This window comes from Terrapene carolina, unplaced genomic scaffold (assembly GCF_002925995.2).
Source record: "Terrapene carolina triunguis isolate 2854851 unplaced genomic scaffold, T_m_triunguis-2.0 Scaffold119, whole genome shotgun sequence".
Lineage (NCBI taxonomy): Eukaryota > Metazoa > Chordata > Testudines > Emydidae > Terrapene > Terrapene triunguis.
The window spans coordinates 944,873-956,649 of record NW_020664470.1 but is presented as its reverse complement, the minus strand read 5'-3'; the positions used below and the strand labels follow the sequence as shown (position 1 = coordinate 956,649).

Here is an 11,777-nt window from a genome sequence, read left to right as displayed (position 1 = left end):
CAAACTGACACAATATAATCATGCCAGTTTCAATTATTTTGGTAATTTATTTTAAAATACCTGTCATCAAGAATGTCCATAACAATACAGACAACAAAAAAATCTGGTAATTTTTTTCACAAATACATTCCTTACCAGGCATATTAATACAGAACTTTGAGTAATTCATTGAAACTACAATACAGAAACATATTTCCCACACCCATCAGAAGTTGTGCAAATGCTCTGGGGAGTTAGGGGTAATGGAGGAGCTGTGGGAGAGGGAATGAGCCTGGAGTGAACCTGGTGGGTTGTTGGGTGTGGGTGGGAGAAGTATGGAACAGGTTTTGTGGGGGGGAGAGGTTAGGGATTGTTAGGGAGTTGGGGAGCCTCCCTTGTGCAGACCTTGGCTGACCTCAAACCTCTCCCATTCAGTCAGGCACAACTGCCCCTTTCCCCACACACCCCATCCCCATGTGGCCTTGCATCCCCCTCCCCCATCTCCATGTGTCCCAGCAACTCCACTCCCATTCAGCCCCTGGCTCAGTGCTGTCACCCCACTAGCTCCTGAGTCTGTGCCCCAGTCTATCCCCCTGAAAAGCCATTCTGAACCCCAGTCTGTGAGTTCCCAGCAGCCCTGTCTGCCCCATGTTGTCTGCCTTAATATGGGTCCATGGGCAAGGTGCTGTGATGAAATTCTACTCCTGGGGGAATTCAGTTGCATTGTGCACATTTTTTTTCTCCACAGAAAATACATTCTGCTGAAGAAGTGCTGCAGTTTCACCTTTTGCTCACCAGAGGCCTCTGGCATGCCAGAAGAGCCAGCAGCTGGCTGCATTCATGCCTCTAGCTGTTCTGGCACCACAGCTGTTCTGGCACCAGAGCAGAACTGCAGCACTTCTCAGGCAGAATGTAGTTCCTGCAGAAAAAAAGTTCTGCTGCTGGACATGAATTAGGCACATACGCAGTAGTGAAGAATTCCCCCCCAGGAGTAATTTAACTCTGTGAATCAGGTCTTGGGTGTCACTCTCTGTATTTCTCAGTTTAATAATTCCCTGGGAGGTGTGAGGGTATCCCACAATTTACTGTGGGCTCTTAGCTCATGCAGTAGAGGCCTATGTACCCCACACACCTTCTGGGTGTGGTGTTGTGTCTCATCTAGTAGTACCAAGGCCACTTAGAGAGAGCTAAATGAGTCTGCTCTACAGCCTTAGCTAAAAGCCAACTCAGTGCTATTAGATGGGACACAACACCACACCCAGAAGGTGTATGGGTTACATACTTCCCCTAGCTGAGGAGATGCATCTCATGCTTCAGAGACTTCCCAGTTGAAATCCCAGATGAGCCCCCACTTGTAACGCTGACAGTCCCCGGTCAGCGGGATTGAACTGGGATCTCTGGAGCTTAGTGCTTCAGCCTCTACCACATGAGCTAAAAGCCAACTAGCTGTTAGCTAAGGCTGTAGAGCAGACTCATTTTATCTCTCTCTTCAAGTCGTCTCAGTGCCACTAGATGGGACAGAACACCACATCCAGGAGGTGTATGGGTTACATAGACACTTAGTGAAATTTTCAAAAGCATCCAAAAGCATTGGGGAGAGGGATAGCTCAGTGGTTTGAGCATTGCCTTGCTAAACCTAGGGTTATGAATTCAATCCTTGAGGGGGCCACTTAGGGATCTGGGGCAAAATCAGTACTTGGTCCTGCTAGTGAAGGCAGGGGGCTAGACTTGATGACCTTTCAAGGTCCCTTCCAGTTCTATGAGATAGGATATCTTTATTTATTTATCCAGGCACTGAAGACCCACATAAATCAGTGATAATTAGGCACGTAGGTGCTTTTGAAAATTCTACTAGGCACCAAATTTCCTTTAAAATTTGATGTTTAGTGTAGCTACAGTAGTATTGATTGCGAACTTATTTATACTTGTAGCAGAAAGAGATCTGAAACATAAGACCCTTGTATCAGAGGCCTGGTGTGAGGCCTAAGGCCTGAACTAACGTAGTGGTCAAGCTTTGCTGATATAAAGCAAAGAAGCAAAGTGAGCAGAAGTCAGGCTCTGCCTGCTTGCAAGCTCACATAATCTGACAAGAATGGAGCTAATATTGCTGAAACACACATTTGTATGAATTTCTAGGTACAGAACACTCTCACAAACACATTCCAGAATTGCAGTACCAGAACATCCCAACACCAAGATTGGTACAAGTACGCTCCCCATAGATAAGTGGGACACACTGACCCATCTTAAAGATAAGGTCAAGATGACAATATGATAGATAGAAATGGTTTGATTGAACCAACAGGTACAAGGTGATAGGTGGTAGCTAGCTATGTCAGATGGTGGCACATGAACACATCAGAAGGGTAATACATAACTTGTTTGTATTGGGATATAAAAAGTATCATTGAGGGGGAGTCAGGGTCTGGCCGAGGGGATAGAGGAAAGTCCCACCACTAACTGAGCCAGTTCTTTGTTACAAGCATACATGGGTTAGTGTACCTGTAATCATTGAGCCGGGGCAAGAAGTGTGTAAAAGAAAGAAGGAAAAAAAGAAAGAAAGAAAATAAATCTCTTAGTTTATGCGTTGCCAAACAGCAGTGAAGAAAGGAATTCACATACTGGAAGCAGACAGAATTCAGCTCTCTTCATATTTAGATTTTTTTTTTCAAATGGTACATTCAGAATTTTATTAGTTAGGTTTTCAGGAAAATCCTCATTGAGAGTTTGATCCGTCAAGACATACTACACCAAAATCTCTCCTGAAGTCAAGGTGATGTTATCCTCAAAAAATGGTACAGGATTTGGCTCAAAGTTTGGTTTTCATTTCATGACCAAATGAAAAGGGGAAAGGATTTTTAGTTGTTTGTTTTACTAAGTTTATTAGATCTTAAAATGTAGAGCAAATGGGCCTGATTCTCCATCAATTTACACAAGTTTTATAACAATATAAATGCATTTACTTCAGCAGAGCAACTCCTGAATTACGTCAGGGCGAACAAGAGAAGAATCAGGCCCATTGTCTCTAGTGCAGTTACTCTTGATTTACAGAGAGGTAGTGAGAGAGGAATTAGGCCCATTGACTCCTGAGGTGTTACTGCTGATTTACATCAGCACGAGTAAGGACAGAATCAAATCAGACCCATTGATTTGAATGTGGGTGCTAGTGATTTACACATGAGTGAATGAATGTTCCTTATTTACACAAATATGAGTGAGATTTGAATCAAGACCACTTGCTGTATTGAGCTGAGTTGCAGATGTGACATGGGAGTATTATACATAGGTGATCCCGTTGAACATGGACTTCCTCAGTTTCTGTTACCTGATACATGTGTCATATTGTTCACAATTTCCAAACTGCTATCTCAACAGGGCATCAGTTAAAATTAAAGGGCTAAATCATGAACTAGTGTAGATCAGTGTAGATAAACAGAAATCAGATTAGTTAACCCAGTTCACATGATCAAAGGATTTGGACTGAGGTGATTCCAATTCATTATCTTAAGTATGTTGTATAGTCAGTGTTCTGGAATGTTATAGGAAAAAGAAAGAACCATGCAGAAGAAGCCAGTCTCAGTTGTTTAAAAAAGAAAAGATTTGTATGATAAATCATGGAGAAAATCTACTCCTAACTCAGACAGACAGTAGCAGACTCATACCCTGAAGCATGACTAAATTATATCCAGTGGCAATGGGTTCCACAAGTCAGCTGGTAAGATAGTAGGACAGAGGGACAGAGAGAGAGTGACAGACAGCCATACAGAAGACAGAAACCAGACGGACGGATAGATACTGTGGATCCCAAGGGTTTATTTGTTTATACCTGGAAAAGCTACTCCCCTGACCCCACCCCACCACAAAAAATACACATTTGGTCACAACTTGTGTTGCTCAATATATTGACCCACTCCGTTTCATCTCTATGTTCAAAGACAAAGTTTATGTTTTCAAACTCTTCTTGCCCATAGTCCTTCTCAAAGCATTTTTTACGTCTTTGTTCCTGAGGCTGTAGCAGGGGTCTGTTTTGGGACCGGCTCTGTTCAATATCTTCATTAACGACTTAGATATTGGTATAGAAAGTACGATTATTAAGTTTGCGGATGATACCAAACTGGGAGGGATTGCAACTGCTTTGGAGGACAGGGTCATAATTCAAAATGATCTGGACAAATTGGAGAAATGGTCTGAGTTAAACAGGATGAAGTTTAACAAAGACAAATGCAAAGTGCTCCACTTAGGAAGAAAAAATCAGTTTCACACATACAGAATGGGAAGAGACTGTCTAGGAAGGAGTACGGCAGAAAGGGATCTAGGGGTTATAGTGGACCACAAGCTAAATATGAGTCAACAGTGTGATGCTGTTGCAAAAAAAGCAAACGTGATTCTGGGATGTATTAACAGGTGTGTTGTGAGCAAGACACGAGAAGTCATTCTTCCGCTCTACTCTGCTCTGGTTAGGCCTCAGCTGGAGTATTGTGTCCAGTTCTGGGCACCGCATTTCAAGAAAGATGTGGAGAAATTGGAAAGGGTCCAGAGAAGAGCAACAAGAATGATTAAAGGTCTTGAGAACATGACCTATGAAGCAAGGCTGAAAGAATTGGGTTTGTTTAGTTTGGAAAAGAGAAGACTGAGAGGGGACATGATAGCAGTTTTCAGGTATCTAAAAGGGTGTCATAAGGAGGAGGGAGAAAACTTGTTCACCTTAGCCTCTAAGGATAGAACAAGAAGCAATGGGCTTAAACTGCAGCAAGGGAGGTCTAGGTTGGACATTAGGAAAAAGTTCCTAACTGTCAGGGTGGTTAAACACTGGAATAAATTGCCTAGGGAGGTTGTGGAATCTCCATCTCTGGAGATATTTAAGAATAGGTTAGATAAATGTCTATCAGGGATGGTCTAGACAGTATTTGGTCCTGCCATGCGGGCAGGGGACTGGACTCGATGACCTCTCGAGGTCCCTTCCAGTCCTAGAATCTATGAATCTATGAGGGGATTCAACATGGGAATGAAAAGGGTATAAAACACAGACACCGCATTTCTTTGGTACAGAGACGATAGCCAAGTGGGCTGGGTGTACATGAAAGCTGTGGTCCCATAAAATAAAGTCACAGCCATCATATGGGAGGTGCAGGTGGAGAAGGCTCTTCTTCTGCCCTTGGCAGAGCGAATCCTGAGGATGGTGGAGATGATATAGATGTAGGAGACAAGCACAATCAGGGCAGCAATTGCTATGTTGAGGCCACATAAGGTAAACATCACAAGATTATTGATGAACGTATCACTGCTGGACACACTAATCAGGGGAGGGCCATCACAGAAGAAATGATCAATCTCATTATACCCACAATAATGCAGTGTAAGGGTGAAGCCTGTTTGCACCATGGAATTAACACAGCCACTGATATACGATCCAACTACCAGCTGAATTCAAACCCACTTGAACATGGTGGTGGGATACTGGAGCGGGTTGCAGATGGCAGTGTATCGATCATATGCCATCGCTGCCAAGAAGAAAGCTTTGGTGGTGAGGAAGAGAGCGAAGAAGAAGAAGAATTGGATGGCACATCCACTGTGGGAAATGGGTTTTCTCCCTGCTAGGAAGCTCACCATGGCTCTGGGGGCAATGGTGGAGGAGTAGCAGAGGTCTAAGAGCGACAAGTTAATGAGGAAGAAGTACATGGGGGTGTGAAGTTGGGAGTCAGCTCTAATGATGAGGACCAGGATGCTGTTTCCCAGCATTGTTATTATGTAAATTGCCAGGAATGTCACAAAGGGCACAATCTGAAAGCTTGATCCTCTTCCAAGCCACAGCAGGATGAATTCTGTCTCTGCCATGTGGTTCCCCTCTTTTACTGGCTACATAGCTGATTCTTCCTTTAGAAAATAAAACAAGATAAACGTGTAAAAAGTGTAAAATAGAGAAGATACATTGAAGCTTCTCCTAAGAGTTCTTCAAACCAATGGGGGTTCATCACTCAAGATGCTTTGGAAAGTGCCACTAGCTGCCTAAATACCTTTAAAATCGGGTTGTTTTTGTTTAGAAAATGTTTCCATGAAGCTCAAATTAATCAACTTCCCCCTACAATCGTGATTCTACACTCTTCTTCTTGACTGAGTAAGACATGGGCAAAATCCTGCAAGAGCAACAGCATTGATTTATAAATGGCTAGTGGAAATGGGCCCCTTTACATCAACTAATCTATTCCTTTCAGTGTCTGAATATTTAATCATACCTATACCTATATCAATATCTATATCAATCATATATCATATATCATATTATATCCATCACATATCATATCTATATCTATCTATATCTATATATAATGATTTATTTAATTATCATTTCTGCTCTTGAGTGACTTCAGTAGTTATAGTTGAAAGCTTTAACCTCTGTAAAGAATATCCTTACTCACGGACATTCAATGGGATTTGTGCCTGAGTATTGACAGACTAGAGTCTGAATAAAAATGTATGGACTCGTTATTTCTTTTAATTAAATGTTTTAAATAACTTTAGCTAGATTGTGTGTTATATGTCTGATTATGACACCCATACTCACATTGGGTACATTCCTCCCAATGTAGCCCTCTTGATAACAATGGATTGTTCATTTCAACTGTTCTATAATCAATTTTCCGAGTACACATATTCATGGTTCATCACCCTAAATGTGAGTCTCTTTCTTCAGATGAATGGCCTTTGGAATCTCTTCACTGGAATCTAGGTCAACAACTTACAGATGTCCAGTTAATTCTGTCACAATGTGGGTCAACCGGACCCTTCACAAAGCATTTCCTGATTTTCTAAACTTTGGGTATCTATCTATCTATCTATCTATTTAGATCACTGGTTGACAATATCTCTATTCAGGTCCTGATGATGCGAAAAAAAAACATTTATGCCTAATATTCTTGTAGCTAAAGCACAGCCTGTGACTGTCTGTAGAGCTGGATTCTGCTCCTGCTTGTGCATCAGATTTACTGCGCTACTGTGACTACACTGTCCTGTGCCACAATTTCCCCATCTCCAAAGTGTAGATAACCACACAGGTTTGCTTCATGGGGACGTGTTGCTATGAGGATTGTAGCTGGAACTGTAGTGACGAGCAACCTAGAAATACCTAGCAAAATTTTGTCTTTGACCGAGTCTGGCCATCTGGACCCTACAGCCTTTGCAGTCAGGTTGGAAGCAACCTTCATTACATGTTCACAGTCTCTGGCAATGTACTGGAGACGTTTTACCCTTTACTCCTTCAGTAATATTCAATGCATGGAAGAAGGCAGGTCAATAATTTTACTCAAACATCCTCAAAGTCTGAGCAGAGAGGTCTTCTTGGATTGACGGAATGTGTCATTGATTCTCTTAATCCTCTTGGTGAAATCCACAAAATCCAGCAGTGGCAGGAATTCCATCACAGCCCTGGAACTCAGGGAGGTTACTTATGAGGTCCATAATCCCTTGCAGCTCGTGTGCTAAAATTATAAAGACAGGACTGCCATAAATATAAAGGGAAGGGTAACAACCTTTATGTATGCAGTAACATAAAATCCCTCCTGGCCAGAGGTACAGAGTCACTTACCTGTAAGGGGTTAATCAGTTCAATTAACCTAGTTGGCACCTGACCAGAAGGACCAATGGGGAAAGAAGATACTTTCAAATCTGGGTGGGGGAAGGTTTTGTTTGAGCTTTCTTTGTTTTGTTCCCTCTTGGGCCAAAGAGAGAGGCCAAGCAGGTAAGCCAGCTCCTAAAATGATACATCTAAAATTTCAGAAATTGTAAGTAATAGCAAGGAAATGTGTTAGATTATCTTTTGTTTTAGCTTGTGAATTTTCCCTATGCCAAGAGGGAAGTTTATTCGTGTTTTTGTAACTTTGAGGTTCAGCCTAGAGGGGAATCCTCTGTGTTTTAAATCTTTTTATTACCCTGTAAAATTACCTTCCATCCTGATTTTACAGAGGTGCTTCTTTTACTTTTTTCTTTATAAAAAGTTCTTTTAAGAACCTGATTGATTTTAGTGTCCTAAAGATAAAAGGTCTGGTCTGTACTTTTATTAAAGGCAATTGGTTGGTATATTATTCTCAAGCCTCCCCAGGAAAGGGGGTGAAGAGGCTTGGGGGAATATTTTGGGGAAATAGGAACTCCAAGTGGTCCTTTTCCTGAATCTTTGGCTAAATCACTTGGTGCACTTGGCAGCAATACCGTCGAAGCACAAGGAAAGGATTTGTGCCTTGGGGAAGTTTTAACCTAAGCTGCTAGAAATAAGCTTAGGGGGTCTTTCACATGGGTCCCCACATCTGTACCCCAGAGTTCAGAGTGGGGAGGGAACCCTGACAAGGACAAAACAGGGCTCTGAACAGTACTCACAAGTTATGATGAGCACACTCCTGGCATAGCTGCTCTGTCATTAACATAACAGTAAAAGAAACCAACCAGACAGAAGGCACCAAGGAAATCTCCCATCCAGAAAAAGGAGAGAAGGCTAGGGTTAATAGGAATTGGTCATCTAACCCACTTAGGCCCTTTAAGAAACACAGGCCACAAAATCACTTTAATGTACAAGCACATTAATTTGTTTAAATATAGATTTAAGAATCATGCATCCTGGAATTTCAAACAATATCCAAACCAACACAGAGGTATCTGCTTCCTTGCAGAAATGATATTGATGTCATACATTGCAATGTGTGACCAGGGGACCTTCTGATGCCAAATGGCAGAGGGCATACGGGGTGCATAAGGATCCCCTGGGTCTGGTATTTATATTCTCATTCACCAGACTGTGTAATGAAAGCTGGCACCACTTTGGTGCTCTTAATCATTGAAAGAGGTCTCCTGCTTCTCTTCTCAGGCCATTATGCAAGTAAGACTTTGGATCAAGCTATAGCACCTTGTTCCTTACCAGGCATGAATAACGAGAGATGTAGGTAAACAAGGAAAGTAGGGTTAGGCCCCCAGGACTTTACTGCTTGTAGTGATGAGCTGCTTATTGCTTCTGAGTTACCAGAGCACCTCATGTTAAGCCAACCGTTAACTGTTTAGGATACCTGGGGACTTTCCATATGGCCATGGTGTTCCACCTCGGTATTATCAAAAAGAAGACTGAGAGGTGACTTGATTATAGTGTATAAAATACCTTCATCAGGAGAAAGTGCCTGGTACTCAAGGGCACTTTTAATCTATCAGGACCAGAACTAATGTCTGGAAGCTGAAGCCAGACCAATGTAAATTAGAAATAGGGCACAAATGTTCCACCGTGAGGGTCTGAAGGGGTACGTTGGCCCCACACTGGCCGGAAAGAGGTTAATGATGGTCTGTGCTCTCAATCAGCCCTACCCTATTACATTAATGAGAGGTATCAAAGCCTGGAGGGAGGAATTAAAAGAGGAAAATCCCAATACAGTAAGGGCTGAGGAGGAGAAGGAATGGACCTCCAGTGCTAACACCTTGAAGGAAGGCCTGGCTGGGGCCAGAAAAATCCTATAGATTGCATGGAGGAAGACTGGTCTGGGGCTAGGGGCTGTATTGAAACTTCTAGATGCCAGAGCCTCCCTGGGGCAGATAGGCCCAGCATGGGACATTTATATTTGTTTTGTTCACCATAACCTATCCTCTTTCCTTCTGGGAACTGTGGAGGAGTGAGCCTGAGAAGGGGTTGTAAGGAAGGCCAAAGGACAGGCCAAGGTAGGAATTAGCTCTTTGAGGAAGCAGTAGGTCTTAATAGACAGACCTGAAATGCTTTATACATGGTCCCTGGGGTGGAACCCATAGAGCAGGCCTGGGTTCTCCTACCAGCCCACCGAGGACGATAGCAAGAAGACACCTAGAGACAAGAGCTGGAAGGCATAGACTTAGTTTGACTTCTATATCTGGGGGTGGGGGGGGGGCACAGCTCCAGTCAGGCCAATGCGGTCATGTTTGTGTGTGAAATTCTGCACATGCCTGAGTTCTCCAGTTTGGAGGGTCAACACCCTCCTTCCCCCACCCCCAACTACACCCATGCTGGAAGGCCAATAAAGCCCAAAGTGAGGGTGAAGAACAGGCATTCATCTGCTGAACTGATGTTGAACTGGACTCGGTTTACTCCAGAAAGGGTGGCAATTGATGCAACCCAGATGGAGGGCCGAGTCACACAAAATAGACCACAGCATGGCTGGAGTGACAGTCAGGAGCGGGCCTCAGAAAAGAAGACCCTTCCAGGCCATTCCCAGCCATGAGGAAGCATGCCAGCCAGGGAGTCACTCCTCTAGAGAAGATGATTAACCATTGGAACAAGCTACCAAGGGAAGTGATGGATTCTCCATCTCTTGATGTTTTCAACTCAAGTCTGGATGATTTTCTGAAAGATGGTTTAACAAAAAACACAAGTTACTGGGTTCAATACAGGGGGAATTTCATGAAATATAATGTCCTGTTATATACAGTATATCAAAGTAGATGATGCAGTGATGATCTGTGAACCTATGAACCTTCTTCTAAAGCGGTTGTTACTCGCCACTTTAGAGCCAGGAGACTGAACAAGGTGGATGACTGCCCTCCTCTACAGTGGTAAATCCCATTTTCCTTAGAAGTGGTAAAAAGAAACATCTCCTTTGATGATAGACATTTTCCTGTCTCTATAACTTTCTCATTGAGGTTAGGAGTTCACCTATTAAACTCGTTAATAAGTTCTAAAAATAAATGTATTATTAACTCATTGAAAATTCCCATTAGTAGAAGTTTCCAGGGAGATATTTCTCTCTCAGATAATGAATGAGAGGAGGCATTCACTTTCTGGTATCAGATAAAAGTCAGCTGTGTAAGTCAGGAAAATAGAGCTCAGAGTCCTCCTCAGCATTCTCAGGTCTCATTACAGAGATCCATGAAGAAGATGGTGACAGGACATAGACTCTAGATCCTGTATCCTGGTCTCTGAAAGGCTGCATGAAGAAGTCACATCAGCGATTCTAGCTTTTGTTACACCTGTTTTGGAGGAAGCACAACCTTTCTCATCAGATTCACGGAAGGTAAAGGATGATGTATATTGTCATGCCCGATCCCTTCTGTCCAGTACATATTTTTCCTGTACACAATAGGACGTGCTAGGATTTGGTGAAAGTTTTCCATCAAAACTCTTCATGTTGGGAAACTGGGTTTTCATCTAAAGAAAAATGTTCATAGAAAGTTTCTGCTTTCCTTCAAAAATTTTCATTGAAAATTCAGAAACCTAAAATCCAACAATTTTTCCTTTTTTTCTCTGAAAAAATGAAATGTTGGCTTTAAATTTGGGAGTTTATAGATGCTTTTGCTTTTGGGATTTTTTTTTTAAATTAAAAGTCAAATCTATCCAGGGTGGAAAAATAAGATCCTGAATAACTCTAGAACCTACTGTCCTGAATGATGGGTAACAGAGATAATGTCTTTCTGTCAGACACACCCAGACTGGATAAGTTTAGATGTATGTAGAACACCCTGGGTTTTTAAGAGTCAGGCCTAGCCAGAGCTCAGATGGCAATAATTTGTGATGGTTTATTAAAATTTGAGCCGCTCTACTCGTGCACTGAATATAAAGTATCGTTCAGTATTGATGTTGGTTAAAGCCCAGCAGCAAAAATAAGCGTATTCTTAGGGTAATGTAGTTAATGCATCTTGGTAACGAATTTAACATAGTGGGAGATACAAACCTTGGACTACAAAATCTTAAATGAGGTATCTATCTAGCTGACTGCCCATCTGTTGCTAACTATCCTACCCTCCACAATCTTTCTTTCTTTCTTTCTTTCTTTCTTTCTTTCTTTCTTTCTTTCTTTCTTTCTTTC

General features: G+C 42.3%; 1 pseudogene; it reads right to left on the bottom strand.

The window, feature by feature from the left end:
- Nucleotides 1–3,921: 3,921 nt before the first annotated feature.
- Nucleotides 3,922–5,841, bottom strand: LOC112120010 (annotated as a pseudogene).
- Nucleotides 5,842–11,777: the final 5,936 nt, after the last annotated feature.